Source organism: Tachyglossus aculeatus, chromosome 7 (genome assembly GCF_015852505.1).
Source record: "Tachyglossus aculeatus isolate mTacAcu1 chromosome 7, mTacAcu1.pri, whole genome shotgun sequence".
NCBI classification, from domain to species: Eukaryota; Metazoa; Chordata; class Mammalia; order Monotremata; family Tachyglossidae; genus Tachyglossus; species Tachyglossus aculeatus.
In genome coordinates this window covers 16,511,781-16,529,813 of record NC_052072.1, presented here as the reverse complement: position 1 = coordinate 16,529,813, position 18,033 = coordinate 16,511,781, and positions in this window count along the sequence as shown.

The following is an 18,033-nucleotide window of genomic DNA, read 5'->3' as shown; positions in this document are numbered from 1 at the left end:
CTCCTGGGCAGGGTTGCTGGGCGAGGTGTTGTTATTATGTTTGGTTTTGTTCTCTGTCTCCCCCTTTTAGACTGTGAGCCCACTGTTGGGTAGGGACTGTCTCTATATGTTGCCAACTTGTCCTTCCCGAGCGCTTAATGCAGTGCTCTGCATACAGTAAGCGCTCAATAAATACGATTGATTGATTGAGGCTGCAGGGGCATCCTGGCTGGTTCCTTCCCAGTCAATGCCCTGTTCGAGCCTGTGAGCAACTGAGGCCGGCGTGCTCTCCCCTCCTGCCCATTCCCACTCTGGTCTTGGTTCTTGGGCCTGGAAGTAGGAGCTGGGTGGCAAGATCGAGGGCTTGGGAGTCAAAAACCATGGCTTTTTGTTGTTGTTTTTTCAATCGTATTTACTGAGCGCTTACTGTGTGCAGAGCACTGTACTAAGCACTTGGGAAGTACAAGTTTGCAACGTATAGAGACGGTCCCTACCTAACAGCGGGCTCACAGTCTAGATAAACAGCTGGGTTCTAATCCCAGCTCTGCCACGCATCTGCCGTGTGACCTTGGGCAAATCCCTTAACTTCTCTGCGCCTGCCACCTCATCTGGGAAATGGGCATTGAGACTGGGAGCCCCAAGTGGGACAAGGACCGTGTCCAACCTGATTGCCTCGTATCTACCCCGGTGCATGGCACGAAGCAAGTGCTTAACAAATACCATTATTTTTATTATCCCCAAACTCAAGCCACCTGAGTCGTCTTCGAGCTGGGAGGGACCTGGAGAGCTCACCTCAGCCGAACCCCCGGCCCCCCACTCCAAAGAGCCCGGCCAGAAAGGAAGTGGAAGCAACGGCAGTGACATGTATTGAGCGCCTGCTGATGGGACAGCTTGACCCGTTGTCTCCCTCTGCGCTCTCTGAGGTGGCTGGAGCCCTTTAAAGTGCCATAAAGTGGATGCAGGCGTCCAGGCAGTGACCATCAGAGCTCAGCCTGATGAAGGGGACGAATACCCTCTGAAGGCCGTTGCCACCGGTGCCCAGCAACTAATAATAATAATGGCATTTATTAAGCACTTACTATATACAAAGCACTGTTCTAGGCGCTGTGGAGGTTACAAGGTGATCAGGTTGTCCCACTGGGGGCTCACAGTCTTAATCCCCATTTTACAGTTGAGGAAACTGAGGCGCAGAGAAGTTGTACTTGCCCAAAGTCACACAGCTGACAGTTGGCGGAGCTGGGATTTGAACCCATGACCTCTGACTCCAAAGCCCAGGCTCTTTTCACTGAGCCACACCACTTCCGAGGCAGGGCCTCTGGGCATCAGCGTGGCTCATTGGAAAGAGCGCGGGCTTTGGAGTCAGAGGTCATGGGTTTGAATTCCGGCTCCGCCACATGTCTGCTGTGTGATCTTGGGCAAGTCACTTAACTTCTCTGAGCCTCAGTTCCCTCGTCTGTAAAATGGGGATTAAGACTGTGAGGCCCATGTGGGACAGCTTGATCACCTTGTATCCCCCCCAGCGCTTAGAACAGCGCTCTTTTAGACTGTGAGCCCACTGTTGGGTAGGGACTGTCTCTATATGTTGCCAACTTGTACTTCCCAAGCACTTAGTACAGTGCTCTGCACATAGTAAGTGCTCAATAAATACGATTGATGATGATGCTCTGCACATAGTAAGCGCTTAACAAATGCCATCATTATTATTATTACCTGCCTTCCTCCATTCAGTCAGTGCTGCCCCACAGGAGAAATGCACGCCTTTCCTTCAGTCATTTATTGAGCGCTTACCATGTGCGAAGCACTGTACTAAGAGCTTGGGAAAATACGATACAAAAATAAACTGACTGCTCTACCCAAATTCCCCATCCTGACTCCTCTCCCACTGCAACTCTTCGCTTTTCTACCACCAACCTACTCACCGGGTCTCAATCTCGTCTCTCTCGCTGTCGACCTCTTGCCCACGTCCTTGGAAAGAGCCCGGGTTTTGGAGTCAGAGGTCATGGGTTCAAATCCCAGCCCCGCCAATTGTCAGCTGGGTGGCTATGGGCAAGTCACTTCATGTCTCTGGGCCTCTGACCCCATCCGTAAAATGGGGATGAAGACTGTGAGCCCCCCCGTAGGCCAACCTGATCACCTTGTAATCTCCCCAGCGTTTAGAACAGTGCTTTGCCCATAGTAAGCACTTAATAAAAGCCATTATTATTATCCTTCCTCCAGACTGGAATTTCCTCTTCATAATGATAATGATAATAATGATGGCATTTATTAAGCGCTTACTATGTGCAAAGCACTGTTCTAAGCGCTGGGGAGGTTACAAGGTGATCAGGTTGTCCCACGGGGGGCTCACAGTCTTCATCCCCATTTTACAGATGAGGTAAGCCGCACACTAATCACAGTTCCAGGCCTCCTAGCCGTGCCAACTCCTTCTAGGCTGTACTTAGTTGTGGGCAGGGAATGTGTTTCTCAACCCTGTTGTATTGTGGGCAGGGATTGTCTCTGTTGCTGAATTGCAATTTTAATAATGGTGGTTTTTGTTTGTTCATTCATTCAATCGTATTTATTGAGTGCTTACTGTGTGCAGAGCACTGTACTAAGGGCTTGGAAAGTACAATTTGGCAACATAATAATAATTATGGTATTTGTTAAGCGCTTACTCTGTGCTAAGTGTTGGGGTAGATACAAGTTTGTGAGGTTGGACATGGTCCCCGGCCCACGCTCTTAGCCCCCATTTTACAGATGGGGAAACTGAGGCCCAGATTGCCCAAGGTCACCCAGAAGACAAGTCTAGAGTCTAAGTTTAGAGTCAGCCTGGCCTCCGACAGGCTCGATTAGTCCCCTCCCCGCTACCGTCCAAAAATTCCCCTTTTACTATTGTTAAGTGCTTACTATGTGCCAAGCACTGTTCTAAGCGCTGGGGGAGATACAGGGTAATCAGGTTGCCCCACATGGGGCTCAGTCTTAATCCCCATTTTCCAGATGAGGAAACTGAGGCACAGAGAAGTGAAGTGACTTGCCCCCAAGTCACACAGCTGGTTTTGACACCTGTTGACATGTTTTGTTTTGTCGTCTGTCTCCCCCTTCTAGACTGCGAGCCCGCTGTCAGGTAGGGACCGTCTCTAGATGTTGCCAACTTGGACTTCCCAAGTGCTTAGTCCAGTGCTCTGCACACAGTAAGTGCTCAATAAATACGATTGAATGAATGAATACATATTCTCCCAAATGCTTAGTAAAGTGGTGTCCACACAATAAGTCTTCAGGAAATACAAAACTGATTGTTAGGACTTCAGGGCTTTTAAGGGATGCTGGAAGGAGAAAGGGGTTGATAGGAGAGGTGTGAATCCTGGGGACCAAAATCGACACCCAGTTGGTCGATTGTATTTATTGAGCACTTACTGTGTGCAGAGCACCATAGTAATAATAATTATGGTATTAAGCGCTTACTATGTGCCAGGCAATGTACCAAGCACTGGCATAGATACAAGCAAGTCGGGTTGGACACAGTCCCTGTCCCAAATAATAATAATAATAATGGTGGCATTTGTTAAGCGCTTACTATGTGCAAAGCACTGTTCTAAGCACTGGTGCTCACAGTCTCATTCCCCATTTTACAGATGAGGTAACTGAGGCAAAGTGAAGTGACCTGCCCAAGGTCACACAGCAGGCAAGTGGTGGAGCTGGCACCAGTGGCTCAGTGGAAAGAGCCCAGGCTTTGGAGTCAGGGGTCATGGGTTCAAATCCCAGCTCCGCCAATTGTCAGCTGTGTGACTTCGGGCAAGTCACTTAACTTTCATTCATTCGTTCATTCAGTCGTATTTATTGAGCGCTTACTGTGTGCAGAGCACTGTACTAAGCGCTTGGGAATTCCAAGTTGGCAACATATAGAGATGGTCCCTACCCAACAGTGGGCTCACAGTCTAGAAGGGGGAGACAGAGAACAAAACATATTAACAAAATAAAATAAATAGAATAAATATGTACAAGTAAAATAAATAAGTAGAGTGATAAATGGAAAATGGGGACTGTGAGCCCCCCCGGGGGACAACCTGATCACCTTGTAACCTCCCCAGCGCTTAGAACAGTGCTTTGCACATAGTAAGCGCTTAATAAATGCCCTCATTATTATTATCAGAACCCACGACCTTCAGACCCAGACCCGTGCTCTTATCCACTAGGCCATGCTGCTTCTCAAGAGCTTAGGAGGGTACAATATAACCGACATTCCCTGCCCACAACGAGTTTACAGTCTCGAGGGGGAGAGAGACATGAATATAAAATAAATTACGGCTACGGGCAGAAGTGCCGCGGGGCTGATGGGGAGTGAATATAGGAAGCAATTCAGGGCAGCACAGAAGAAGGGAGTGGAAGAAAAGGAAACGAAGGCCTCTTGGAGGGGATGTGCTTGCAATAGGGCTTTTAGACTGTGAGCCCACTGTTGGGTAGGGACTGTCTCCATATGTTGCCAATTTGTACTTCCCAAGCGCTTAGTACAGTGCTCTGCACATAGTAAGCGCTCAATAAATACGATTGATGATGATGATGAATAAGGCTCTGAAGGGGTCGGAGAGGAATTGTCTGTTGGGGATGAGGCGGAAGGGCATTCCAGGCCAGAGGCAGGATGTGGGTGAGAGGTGGGCAGCGAGATGGAGGAGATCAAGGTACAGTGAGAAGGTTGGCAATAGAGGAGCCAAGTGTGCGGCTGATTGTAGTAGCAGAGTAATAATAATAATAATGGCATTTATTAAGCACTTACTATATGCACCCCTTTTAGACTGTGAGCCCACTGTTGGGTAGGGACTGTCTCTATATGTTGCCAATTTGTACTTCCCAAGCGCTTAGTACAGTGCTCAGCACATAGTAAGCACTCAATAAATACGATTGATGATGATGATGATGATGCAAAGCACTGTTCTAAGCGCTGGGGAGGTTACAAGGTGATCAGGTTGTCCCACGGGGGGCTCACAGTCTTCACCCCCATGTTCCAGATGAGGTAACTGAGGCCCAGAGAAGTGAAGTGACTTGCCCAAAGTCACCCAGCTGACAATTGGCGGAGCCGGGATTCGAACCCATGACCTCTGACTCCAAAGCCCGGGCTCTTTCCACTGAGCCACGCTGCTTCTCCAGAGTAGTGAGGTGGGAGGGGGGCAAGGTGGCCGCTTTAAAGCCAATGGCGAGGAGTTTCTCTTTGATGCCGCGGTGGATGGGCGACCGCTAGAGATTCCTGAGGACTGGGGAAACGTGGCCCGAATGTTTCTGTAGAAAAATGATCCGGGCAGCCGAGGGAAGTATGGACTGGAGTGGGGAGAGAAAGGAGGCAGGGAGGTGGGATATTATCATGGCTAAGCACTTGCTATAATAATAATAATAATAATTATAATTATAATAATAATGATGTTGGTATCTGTTAAGCTCTTACTATGTGCCAAGCACTGTTCTAAGCACTGGGGAGTTTACAAGGTGATCAGGTTGTCCCACGGGGGGCTCACACGATTTTAATCCCCATTTTACAGATGAGGTAACAGAGCCCAGAGAAGTGGTGACTTGCCCAAAGTCACACAGCTGACAGTTGGCGGAGCAGGGATTTGAACCCCTGACCTCTGACTCCAAAGCCCGGGCTCTTTCTGCTGAGCCACGCTGCTTCTCTGGTACAATGTGTCAAGCACTGTTCTAGAAAGTGCCAGGATAGGAAAGGAGAGTCAGAAGGACCTGGGTTCTAATCCCAGCTCTGCCACGTGTCTGCTGTGTGACCTTGGGCAAGTCACTTCACTTCTCTGTACCCCAGTTTCCTCATCTGTAAAATGGGGATTAAGACTGTGAGCCCTATGTGGGATAAAGACTGGGACCAACCCAATTATCTTGTATCTACCCCCGCGCTTAGTACAGTGCCTGGCACATAGTGAGCACTTAGCAAGGCCCAGTGGAAAGAGCCCGGGCTTTGGAGTCAGAGGTCAGGGGTTCAAATCCCGGCCCCGCCAATTGTCAGCTGTGTGACTTTGGGCAAGTCACTTAACTTCTCTGGGTCTCAGTTCCCTCATCTGAAAAATGGGGATTAAGACTGTGAGCCCCCTGTGGGACAACCTGATCACCTTGTAACTTCCCCAGCGTTTAGAACAGTGCTTTGCACATAGTAAGTGCTTAATAAATGCCATCATTATTATTATTATTAATACCATTATAATTATTATTATTATACAATTAATCAGGTTGGATACGGTCCTTGTCCTCATGGGGCTCACAGTCTAAGTAGGAGGGAGAATAATGATTGAATCCCCGTTTTACAGTTTAGGAAACTGAGGCACATAGAAGTGAAGTGACTTGCCTAAGGTCAAGTGGTAATTAGGATTAAAACCCAAATTCTCTGATTCCTAGACCTGTGCCTTTTCCCTGAGGCCACACTGCTTCACTGCTGAATAAGCAGTATGGGGGACGTAAGCAAGGGAGATGAGAAATTAATCAGGAAAGGCCTTCTGGAGAAAATATGGCTTTGAAAATGTGGAGAGCTGAGGCCTGCTGAATTTAAAAATAATAATAATAATGATAGTGGCATCTGTTAAGTGCTTATTACGTATCACGCGCTGTACTGCATCATGGGGAAGATTCAAGGTGGGACGCGGCCACTGCTTAAACGGGGGCACCCGGCCTAAGAAGGAAGGAAAACAGGTATAGAATTAGAATCAATCAATCAATCAACTGTATTTATTGAGTGCTTACTGTGTGCAGAGCACTGTACTAAGCGCTTGGGAAGTACAAGTCGGCAATTAGAAGGGGAGGGAGGTCTTTGGCGGGGAGGTAAGCAGGTTGGGTGAGGAGTGGTGGTGGGGCGTGCGTGTTTGTCATCCATTCAGTCATTCAATCATCGCCATTGACACGATGGAAGCAAATGAGTCCTCCAAGGGCCGGGGTGTCAAGTGAAAAGAGAAGGGACCCAGAAAAGAGTTTAGGGCAGACAAAGGGAATTTAGCTCCAGGGCCTATTGAGTTGCCTGGCTGGACATTTGTCCTATTTCTACCTCGACTGTGTCCCAAGCCAGGCCTCATCCTGAGGCTCTTCTGAGGCAGCTGGTCCATTAGGACCCTTGGCTACTGAATGGCTTCTCCGCCTAGATTTGCAAGGAGGTTAGGGTTGCTTTACTCAGCCTTCAGCCCGGTTCTGTCTCTTGAGGGAACTATGGTCAGGGCTGATCCTTTCCACGATTGTTCCTTCCTCCGGCCCATTCCCTCTCCCCACATGCCGAGGCCTGTGGTGTCCTTTCCCAAGAAAGAGGCCAGCACTGGGTAGCTGGGTCAAGAGACAGGCGTGGAGGTAAGGGTGGCGGGGAGAAGGGATCCCCACTTAGATGGCGATATCAGTTCTTGAATCTCCCCCAAACTCTCTCTCTCTCTCTCTGTTCCTCCCTCGCCACCCACTCCATCAGAGGGAGAGCTCAGAGCGATTCTTGAACGGCTGCCAAGGGAGGCCGGGCCACATGTCACACGCCTGAAAGTTTTACAAGCGGCAGAGGCCGTGACGGGGCCGGAGAGCGGGAAAGAGCGAGAGAGGAGGGGAGAGGGATTGTGGTGGAGAACGGGAGCCCCAGGCCCACTGGCGCCCGGGTGCTCCTGAGGGGATCTGATCCAGAGCGGTGCGTGAAAGAGAATATTCTGCGATTTGTTTTGTTCTTGAGGGAACCGGCAGCCGTCCTTCACGAGCCGACTTGCCGTGACTAATGAACTTGACAAAATAGTAAGTCGGTCACGTCAGGGCCCTGAGGCGTCTCCCCGGTACCTCTCAGAGCCCCGGGGGAGGCCACAGCGAGTGCCAAGGCTGGTTCCCCTGTTCAACAGCATCCCCATGCCCCCTGCCCCTCACCCTTACCCCCAACAAGGGCCCGACCCAGTTCTGGCTCTGTGGGTGGGACGGAGAGTATGGGGAGGGTTCCCCAGTCCCCCTCCCCTCGTTGCTTCCTGCTCCCTCAGTGCCTCTTATTGGACCCCCTATCACCCAAGCCCGGTGGCCCCTTCTCAGTCATCCCCCCTAGGCCCTGGGCACCCCCTGGTTTGTGCTACAACAGATGCTGGAGGGAGTGGATGCAGGAAGCTTCACCACTGCCCGGGTCAGCGGGGAATGAGGCGGGCACGCGTGTTGGGGGGTGATGCCGGGGGTAGGGTGGGATTGGGCGGCCAGGGGGGACACCCTTCCTTCCTCAGCCCGGCCTGCCTTGGGATCAGGGGAGAGGGAAGTTCAGAACTGGCTCTCCAGCGACTTCCCGGGGCCGACAGGAGGGGAGGGGAGAGGAGGGAAGGGGAAGAGAGGAGGCGGGGAGCTGAGTCCTACTTGGGATCTGTGCCAACTTACTGCACCAGGCCGCAGCCCCGCCGCTCCAGGAGCCCCCCCCCTCCTCCCCGTGCCCCGCCGCCTCCCCCTGGCCCGGCCCCCGCGGCTTCCTTGCTTGTCACGGCTCCAGGGGGGATGTGAGCATCGGGAGCAGGTACAGCAGATGCCAGCCGGGCGTGCTGGCTGGGCGGCGGGGCACGGGCACTTCCTGCATCCTGTTTGCAGTTCCAGTGCCGGTGGCTCGGCTCTTAAAGGGGCTGTAGGGGCTTGGGCAGCCGGGCGGGGACCCCGGCGGAGCGGGGTGGGAGCCTCCCTTGGCTTTCTCTTTCTCCTTCTACTTGTGGATTAATATTCAGGAGATGCTCTGGTCCCCGCCAATGCCCTCCCCACCCACCCAGCCTCCCGCCGGGGCGTCTCTGGGCAGCCGGGGGTGGCTCGGCGCTGGGCGCTGGCTTTGTTTCAGGCTGGGCGGGAAGCCGTGCCAACTTGCTGGCCCTGTCCTTGTGGGCAGAGAGGGAGGGCGGGTGCGGGCTGAAGCCTAGCTGCTGGGGCCTACCACCGTCGTCACTCCCTCCACCCCCGCTTTCCCGTAAGCCATTTTCTCGGGGGACGGGCCGGGGCAGTTCCGGGTGACTGGTTCGGGGGTCCCGCTTGCCCCCGAGCCTTCCGAGTCTTCTCTCCGACCCTGCACACCCCGGGGTCATCAGAGCTACAGAGCTTAGGCCCTGAGGAGGGGTTGAGGCGGTGGGCCGGTGGGAGTTGCCCAGAGCGGCCCAGGGAGAGGAGTCAGGCCCAGCAGGGGTGGGAAAGGGTGGCACCGGGACCCAGGCTGCCTGGCCAGAAGCCCCCCCGTGGGACGACAGTCCCAGGTTTGGGTTCAGGGCTGTTTCTGGGGGAAGGGAAGCCGATGGGTTTTTTCCGGGGGAGGAAAAGAGTCGGTGTGGGGGCGGTGGTTTGGGAGGGCGGGTGTGAGTTTTGAGGTCAATGCCACTTCAGACTCCAAGTCCGGAGGCTGACCCCGGAGTGGGCTGGGGTGGGTGCCGGCACTGGGCAGTGGCGGCGGCCGGCGGGCTCTCTTTGTGCCCCCTCGGCCCCCGTCGCTTGGCTCCCAAGAGGCCTGGCACCGAGGCCCCGCCCATTCCTTGGCGCTGAGCTGCTGGCAAGAGGGAAAAAAAGACGATTTCCCCCGAACTGGCCTTTCCGAAAAAGGCAGCGCGGCATTCCGGCCGGCCGGCCGGGGGACCGGAGGTAAAGCGGAGGGCGGCCCAAGGCGCGGGCGGCGTGCGGGTCCAGGCCGGGGCCGGGAACGGCACGCGGATGCCCGGGGGTGGGGGGCTGCGGGCACTTGGCGACGTGGGGGCGGCAGGGGGTGGGAGGACTGGCGGGGTGGCGTGCAGGTGGGGATTGTGCTTATTTACCAAACAGCTTTGCTAGCCGCTCATTGTTTCTGGTACCGACTCTCCCGCTCCATTCTCGGAAGCCTCGGGGTCCACTTTTACCTCTCCTTTTCTGCCCCGGCCTCCCAGGTCAGTGGGGCCGAGGAGCGGCCCAGGGGTCGGGAAGAAGGGGGAAGGACCCTTGGGATTTGATTTGGGATTCTTTCCCCCACCCTCGGCCGCCACCCTACGCGGAGGGAAAAACGTTGAATCATCTCCGCTGGGCAATCCAACATGGTGGCGCGGGGAACACGCAGGGTGGCGAGACCCGCCCCGCCCCCCGGCTCCAGCTTCGGTTCTGCCAGGGCGGGGCGGGGTGGGATGGGGGGGAATGGAGCAGGCCGGCCAGCTCCTCGGAGGGCCCAGGGTGGCGGGAGTTGTGGAGGGACGGCCGGGTTCCTGTGGGGTTAACCATTTGGCTGCCCGAGGCCGGGCGGCCTAGCCGGCCCACGCGCCATGGAGGGACGCGTGGCGTACTTTGTATTCCAGGGTGAGGGGCAGGCGGTGGGCGGCGCCCAGCTCCTGGAGCGTCTGAGCGGTTGGGCCGGACGCACAAAGGCTGAAGAGCGTGGCGAAGCCATTTTGGAAATTTGGGTTTGGGCCGAGGCCGGGGTGTAACTGGGCTTGACGGAATGGCAGCGCCTCCTCAACCTCTCTTCTGGGGTGGGGGCTGCGGCCCCGCTCTCTCAGTCACACGGCCGAGGGTCGCTTAGGACTTTGCACCAGACCCCCCGGCTTCTTGACCTACCCACCTCCATCCAGGCAGCCCGGAGTCACCCCAGGTGGGGAATTTGGGGGCCCGGTCCTGATTTTTTGAAAAATATTTTTTAATCTGCCCTCGGGAACCAGGCCCCTAGACTGTCATCTGGGGGAACCCCACTGAGCTCTCTGTCCTTCCCTCAACGGGACTCCGCCCTCACTCCTCTCCCATCCGCCATCTCCGGGCCTCTCTGCCCCAGAGCCAAGCCGCCATTGCAGTTTCAACCTGCTCACAGCCAGGGGCACGGCCCAAACTGCAGCGGGAGGAATTCAAGTGACACCTGAGGAACTTCCCGCCGGGAAGCCTGGGGAAAAAGAAGGACACCGTGGAGTCTCCTTCACGGGAGTCTGAAAGGAAGGTGTCTGGGATGGTTTCCGGGTTGGGAAGGGGGAAGGCAGGAGAATGACGGACGTGACCTCTCCAGGCTCCCTCCAGCTTCTTAAGGCCGGGTTTGCCCCTGCAGCCGGCGTGGCTGTAGGTTACGGAATCAGCCCGGCTCTTGTGACCTCTGACCCCTGAGGAACTAAAGCTTGTGAAATCCAACCTCAGCCAGCTGCCTCTGGATTCTCCTGGCCCCAACCCCTCCTGCTCTTCCAGCCCCGGCCTCTCTCTTCCCTGGCTGCATGCTGCAGATACACATCATGCCCCCCACCCGGCCCCCATCCAGAGTCCCAGAACAGTAGAAGGGAAAGGGGGATTCATCGCTGAAGGGTCCCGCCTGACCCCCCCAGCCCCCTCCCCTCCCTCCTAGCTCCCACCCCTAGCCTCCAGCCCACTGCTCTCTTTGGGACAACGGATAGGGATCGTCACACTTTATTCTGTATTGTACTCTCCAAGTACAGTGGTCTGCACACAGTAAGGGCTCAATAAAAGCGATTGAGTGAATGAATGAATGAATACACCTGGAGGCAAGGTCAGGGAGGGGGACAAGCCCCACACTCCAACCTCTCTGGAGTCTCCGCACCCTCCCTTTCCTTAAAGACTTCCCACCTCCACCCGGGGGGAACTGGCTGGAAGGCCTATCCATCCCACCAAATCCTCCACAGGGATTTCTCCACTGGCCTGGAACAGACATTCCTCCCTAGCGAGAAGCTCCTGTAGATTCACCTGATTCCCTCCTGCTGCACCAATGGCTCTCTGTGACCCCCCCTGGGGCAGGGTCCCCCAGAGACACCTTAGAGGAGCAGACAGCTTCAATCCCTGAAGTCTTCCCACCTTGCAGCCTTGATCTTGAGAAGCAGCAGGGCTTAGTGGAAAGAGCCCAGGCTTTGGAGTCAGAGTTCATGGGTTCAAATCTCGGCTCTGCCAATTGTCAGCTGGGTGACTTTGGGCAAGTCACTTCACTTCTCTGTGCCAGTTACCTCATCTGTAAAATGGGGATGAAGACTGTGAGCCCCACTGTGGGACAGCCTGATCACCTTGTAACCTCCCCAGCTCTTAGAACAGTGCTTTGCACATAGTAAGCACTTAATAAATACCATTATTATTATTATTATTATTATTATTATTATTATTATTATTATCTTGAAGAAGCCAGGGTCCCCTGGACCCCAGCCCGTTGCCACCCACCTCCCAGCAATCCCTGAGCCCAACCCCTTCCCTCTTCCCGCCTCTGCCCCCTCCCCAGGACCCTGCCTCCTCAGGAGCTTCTGGTGCATCATCATCATCATCAATCGTATTTATTGAGCGCTTACTGTGTGCAGAGCATGAAGGGTGAGGGGCCAGTGGGGCTGCAGGAGGGATTATTGGAGAGGAGCCTGTTTCTCTTCAGATCTTTCATTCATTCAATTGTAAGTATTGAACACTTACTGTTCATTCACTCAGTCATATTTATTGAACACTTACTGTTCGTTCATTCACTCAGCCGTATTTATTGAGCTCTTACTACAATAGTAATAATAATGGTATTTGTTAAACGCTTACTATATGCAAAGCACTGTTCTAAGTGCTGGGGGGATACAAGGTGATCACTTTGTCCCACGTGGGGCTCACAGTCTTAATCCCCATTTTCCAGATGAGGGAACTGAGGCACAGAGAAGTGAAGTGACTTGCCCAAAGTCGCACAGCTGACAAATGGTGGAGTCGGGATTCGAACCCATGACCTCTGACTCCCAAGCCCGTGCTCTTTCCACTGAGCCACGCGGCTTCTTTATGTGCAGAGCACTGTACTAAGTGCTTGGGAGAGCACAATAGAACAACAAACAGAAACATGCCCTGTGTGCAAAGCACTGTGCTAAGCACTTACCAGTAACCTGTCCCGTTATTGGCTGTATGGAGTCTGTACTGGTCTCTTTCCTCTACCTGGGTGGGGAAGCGCTTAGTACAGTGCTCTGCACACAGTAAGCGCTCAATAAATACAATTGAATGAGAAAGCAGCCAGGATCAATCAATCAATCAATCAATCGTATTTATTGAGCGCATACTATGTGCAGAGCACTGTACTAAGCGCTTGGGAAGTACAAATTGGCAACACATAGAGACAGTCCCTACCCAACAGTGGGCTCACAGTCTAAAAATCCAAAGGATCCAAAGAGGATCCAAATAATTAAAGCGATGGAGATTAGGTCCTGAAAGGAAAAATGAAGGGAACTGTCGGTGTTGAGCTGGAGAAGAGAAGCCTGACTGGACATTTAGTATATGGCTTCAAGGGTTTCTGTGGGGAGGATTCCATCCCGTTTCGCCCCGTGGCCAAGAGAAAATGGGCCTGAACTGCAGTTAAATTAGAAAAAATTAGAAAAATCTTCCCTAGATTAAGCCTGAGAGAGAGGGGGGATGTTTCAGACCCTGCAGCTCTTTTAGGAAAGAACAGATCTCCTAGTGGGTCTGCCTAGTTTAGTCACCTGCCTGGAGACTGGGGGCTGGACTGTGAGCCCACCGTTGGGTAGGGACCGTCTCTATATGTTGCCAACTTGTACTTCCCAAGTGCTTAGTACAGTGCTCTGCACACAGTAAGCGCTCAATAAATACGATTGATTGATTGATTGATTGACCTGATGAGTGGGGGGCCGGGCCTGGACTCCACTGGGGCTGTGGGGCTCATCCCTGTGCCGCGTCCTCCTCCCCCCCATTTCATCCTTGCCAACCCCCAAACTGGGGAGGACGAGGGCCATGAGGGCTGAGGTTCCTGCTTTGAATTTATGGGAAGCAGCGTGGCTCAGTGCAAAGAGCCCAGGCTTTGGAATCAGAGGTCATCGGCTTAAATCCCAGCTCTGCCACTTGTCAGCTGTGTGACCTTGGGCAAGTCACTTCACTTCTCTGGGCCTCAGTGACCTCATCTGGAAAATGGGGATTAAGACTGTGAGCCCCATGTGGGACAACCTGATCGCCTTGTAAACTTCCCAGCACTTAGAACAGTGCTTTGCGCATAGTAAGCACTTAATAAATGCCATTATTATTATTAATTTGGAGGGTTGGCTTGGGAAAGGCCCCAACAGCTCCAACTGTCTGTGTTGTACCAGAACAGGGTGAGATGAAGTGGAGGAGGCAGGGGTTGGAACTGGGTCAAAAGCTGGCTGCGGCCTGGGTTTCCTCAGTGAACATGTTGTTGCCGAAGGCGCCCCAAAAACCCTGCCCCTAAACTGTCAAGGCTCCTGCCCTGGCCTCCCCGACAGAAGGCCAGGTGACCAAGGGCAGCTTGAAGGAGCTGATGGGTCCCTGCCCAGGGGCAGCGGCCGGGCCCCGGTGCCCATTTCTGCTGGAGGTTGGGCCAAGGGCGGCTGACTCTGCTAGATTGAAGGGGTTGATTCACTCATTCATTCATTCAATCGTATTTATTGAGCGCTTACTGTGTGCAGAGCACTGGACTAAGCGCTTGGGAAGTACAAGTTGGCAACATATAGAGACGGTCCCTACCCAACAGTGGGCTCACAGTCTAGAAGGGGGAGACAGAGAACAAAACATATTAACGAAATAAAATAAATAGAATAAATATGTACAAACATATATACATATATACAGGTGCTGTGGGGAGGGGAAGGAGGTAAGGCGGAGGGGATGAGGAGGGGGAGGAGGGGGAGAGAAAGGAGGGGGCCGAGTGTGGGAAGGCCTCCTGGAGGAGGTGAGCTCTCAGTAGGGCCTTGAAGGGAGGAAGAGAGCTAGCTTGGTGGATGGGCAGAGGGATTGGGGGCATTCCAGGCCAGGGGGAGGACGGGGGTCGACGGCGGGACAGGCGAGAACGAGGCCCGGTGAGGAGATTAGCGACAGAGGAGCGGAGGGCCTGGCTGGGCTGGAGAAGGAGAGAAGGGAGGTGAGGTAGGAGGGGGCGAGGGGATGGACAGCCTTGAAGCCCAGGGTGAGGAGTTTTTGCCTGATGGGTCCCTGCCCTAGGTGCCTATCTCTGCTGAGGGGAATCGACAGAATCTCCAGTCCTGGGCGGTTCCCGACGCCCTCCCCCACAGTCTCCATTTGTCCCTCTGTCTCCCCATCCCCGCCTGTTCCAGACTTGGCCGTCAGAGAACCGTGAGCCCAGAGGACTCTGTTTTGGAAGGCCAAGGGGACCCCGCGCCCAGGACCGAGGCTCAGGCATGCATAAGGGTGGGCAGGGGACCCACGGGGACGAGGGTAGAGTGAGGAGAAGAGAGGGTGAGGGAGGGAGAGGCATGGAGAGGATTCACCTGGAGTGCACTCTGAGAGCCGGGCCCATCCCAATGGGGCCTCGGGAGGGTAATATGAAAGTAGAAATTCAAGCAAATGAGCAGCTGGCAATGCCCACCTCAGCGGATCTCCCCTGCCTTTCTCGTCCTCAGCGGCGGCAGCGGTGGTGATCGGAGCTCTGGCGTTCCCCTCTCCCCCTTCCCTCTGTGCCTCCTTCTGCCCACTCCCCTCCCACTCCTCATTCCTGGGCCTCAGGATTGGGCTCCCCCGACCCAGAACCTCACAGGGGCAGGGCACGGAGGGCAGAGCAGGCTGTGGGGAGCCCAGGCCTGGTTCTCCCTCCAGGCCACAGCCTCGGTCTTCCAGGGGTGGGGGCCCGGGACCCCCCCGCCTTATCCTCCAGAACTGAGCACCCTCCTAGGCCAGGGTCAGTGAATCCCACAGAGTCTCTGGCATGCACAACGGGGAAAACCAAACACTGCTCGGGAGGCGTGTGCCACCTGTCTCCGTGTTTTGTTTTGTTGTCTGTCTCCCCCTTCTAGACCGTGAGCCCGTTGTTGGGGAGGGACCGTCTCTAGATGTTGCCGACTTGGACTTCCCAAGCGCTTAGTCCAGTGCTCTGCACACAGTAAGCGCTCAATAAATGCGATTGAATGAATGAATGAATGTGCATGCCCACGTATCTCATGTAGGCCTGTGAGTTTGTGTGTTGGTGTGTTTTTGTAAGCGGGCCCGTGTCTGGGTCTTTTCATACGTGTACGTGAGTGGGTCCATTAGAGGTAGATCTCCGTATGGGGCATTTCCCTGGGTGTGTCTGCTCTGTGTGCATGTGTGCATCACATAGTATGAGCCTATGTGACTTGTGTGCACCCATATGTGTCCCTCTGTATGTCTCTGTGTCTCCATCTACATATGCCACATCTACGTCCAGGTGTGGGTGTCAGGTTGAGCGTTAAGCTGTGTTCGGCTGAGAGGGACAACAGCAATCCTCTAGGCCCCCAGATCCCCTGCCCCCCGCCTCAGCCCAAAGCCTCTGAAGAGTCCTGATGGGCCTTGTCTCTCTCTTCGCTCTCTGCCCTGCCGAGCAGGCCCAGTCCAGCCGACAGCTGCCCCAGGCAGCCCTGTGGGGAGAGACAGCAGCCAGAGCTGCCGCTGCAGGGCTGAGAAGGCTTCTCCGAGTGACCTGGCCCCCGTCCCGGGGCTCCAGTGAGCCGCAGGACGTCACTGACTCACCCATCCTGGCAGGGGACCACGGTCCCTGGCAGTCGCCCACCCGTGAGGGTCCCACGGGCACCAGAGTTCAGAGCTCACTGGTCTGTGGGCCCAGGGGATGGTGATGCTGGAGGTGTTTCCTGGCCTGGCTCAGTTCCTCCTTACCACACTGCCACCCACTAGGCATCTCCTCCAAGACAGAGTGCTCCTGCTTCTATCCTTCCTCCTCCTCTTCTACCTATTCACCCACCCCTTCCTCCTTTTCCCCCTTTTCCTGCTTGACCCCGCAGTCATCATCATCAATCGTATTTATTGAGCGCTTACTATGTGCAGAGCACTGTACTAAGCGCTTGGGAAGTGCAAATTGGCAACATATAGAGACAGTCCCTACCCAACAGTGGGCTCACAGTCTAAGTCCCTTCCAACGCCAGGGTCCTGGTTGTCTCTGCTTGACCCTGGGGTCCAGCCGCGTGTCGGAAGCCCCTCACTGAGCCCAGGCTGGTGGGCCCAGGGAAGTCACCACCGAGAAAGGCCCCCGCTGTTTCTCAGCTGTTTCCAGGGTTTGGGGCCTGGTACCTTGAGGTGGAGGAAACGCCGCGGCCCAGAAAAGAAAGGGCATGAGCAGGACGGGGGGGGGGCCTTTCCGCTCCTTCCCAGCATGGTTTGGAATCAGGTTGGCCCTGCCTGCTCAGCTGCCTCCCCACCTCCCAGGATGGCTATTCACCTTCTCCCGCCCGGGGAGTTGTTTTGGGGGGTCTTCCCAGCTGTTTTGCGCTCCCTCACTGCGGAGTCAACCTGCCCTTCTCTTGGGCCGAGCTGCAGCCAAGGGGTAGGGGGCGGTGGATGGGGGGCGAGGGGAGAGGATGGCGCCGGCATCCTGAGAAAGTGGCACTATCCCTTTAAGATGGCTGGCTCCAGCTGTTTCCAGAGCCAGAGAGCGAGGAAAAAGCTTTTCCGCCCAGGACCTGCTCTTGCCAGGCGGACGGTGAGGCGGGCGGGCGGGCGGGCAGCTGGGCATCCCCCCCCTGAGACCAGGAGAGGGAGGAGTCGGAGGCGTCGGGCCATCGGGTCCGGATTCCCAGCCCGGTGGCGGCCCCGGGCTCACCCCGTGGCTGGCTCTCCCCTTCCCGCTCCCTTTGGTCCCTTTCCAACCTCTGCTCTGGAGGAAACAAAATGTCCGCCGCTGGCCATTTTGTGCCTCTGACTGGAGGGGAGGGGAGGGAAGAAAGGAAAGAAAGATGGAAGGAAGGAAGGGAGGACGGATGGATGGGCGGGATTCTAGCTCCGCCGGGAGGGAGTCTCCCGTCGCGAGGAAGCCGGAAGGCTGCGGGTCGCCGAGGCCTGCCGGCTGCGTGTAGGAGAGCGGGTTTGGAAGACTACCAAAGCCAGAGCCAGAGAGTGGGTAGTTTTGGCAAAGGCTGAATGGCGTGGAGAAGGCCGCGGTGCCAGGAACGGAGCTATTGTGGGAGCGGTGGAGACTCTGAGCTCAGGCAGTACTGGGCGCTGGCCTCCGCGGGTTCCAGAAAGGTTTGTGCCCGGCCCCCCCTCCCCTCCGACCCCCGCCTCGGCTCCCCAACCCGCCCCGTCGACCCCCTAGAGCCGCCAACAACTGGGTGGGTTCATTCTGAGTCTAACGGCCCGACGGCATCTGGGTCTTTCCTCTGACGCTTTTTCCCCCAGCGGGGTCTGTGTTGGATCGGGGTCCGGGACGCCGCGTCCTCCTCCTCCGGTCTGCCGAGTCGC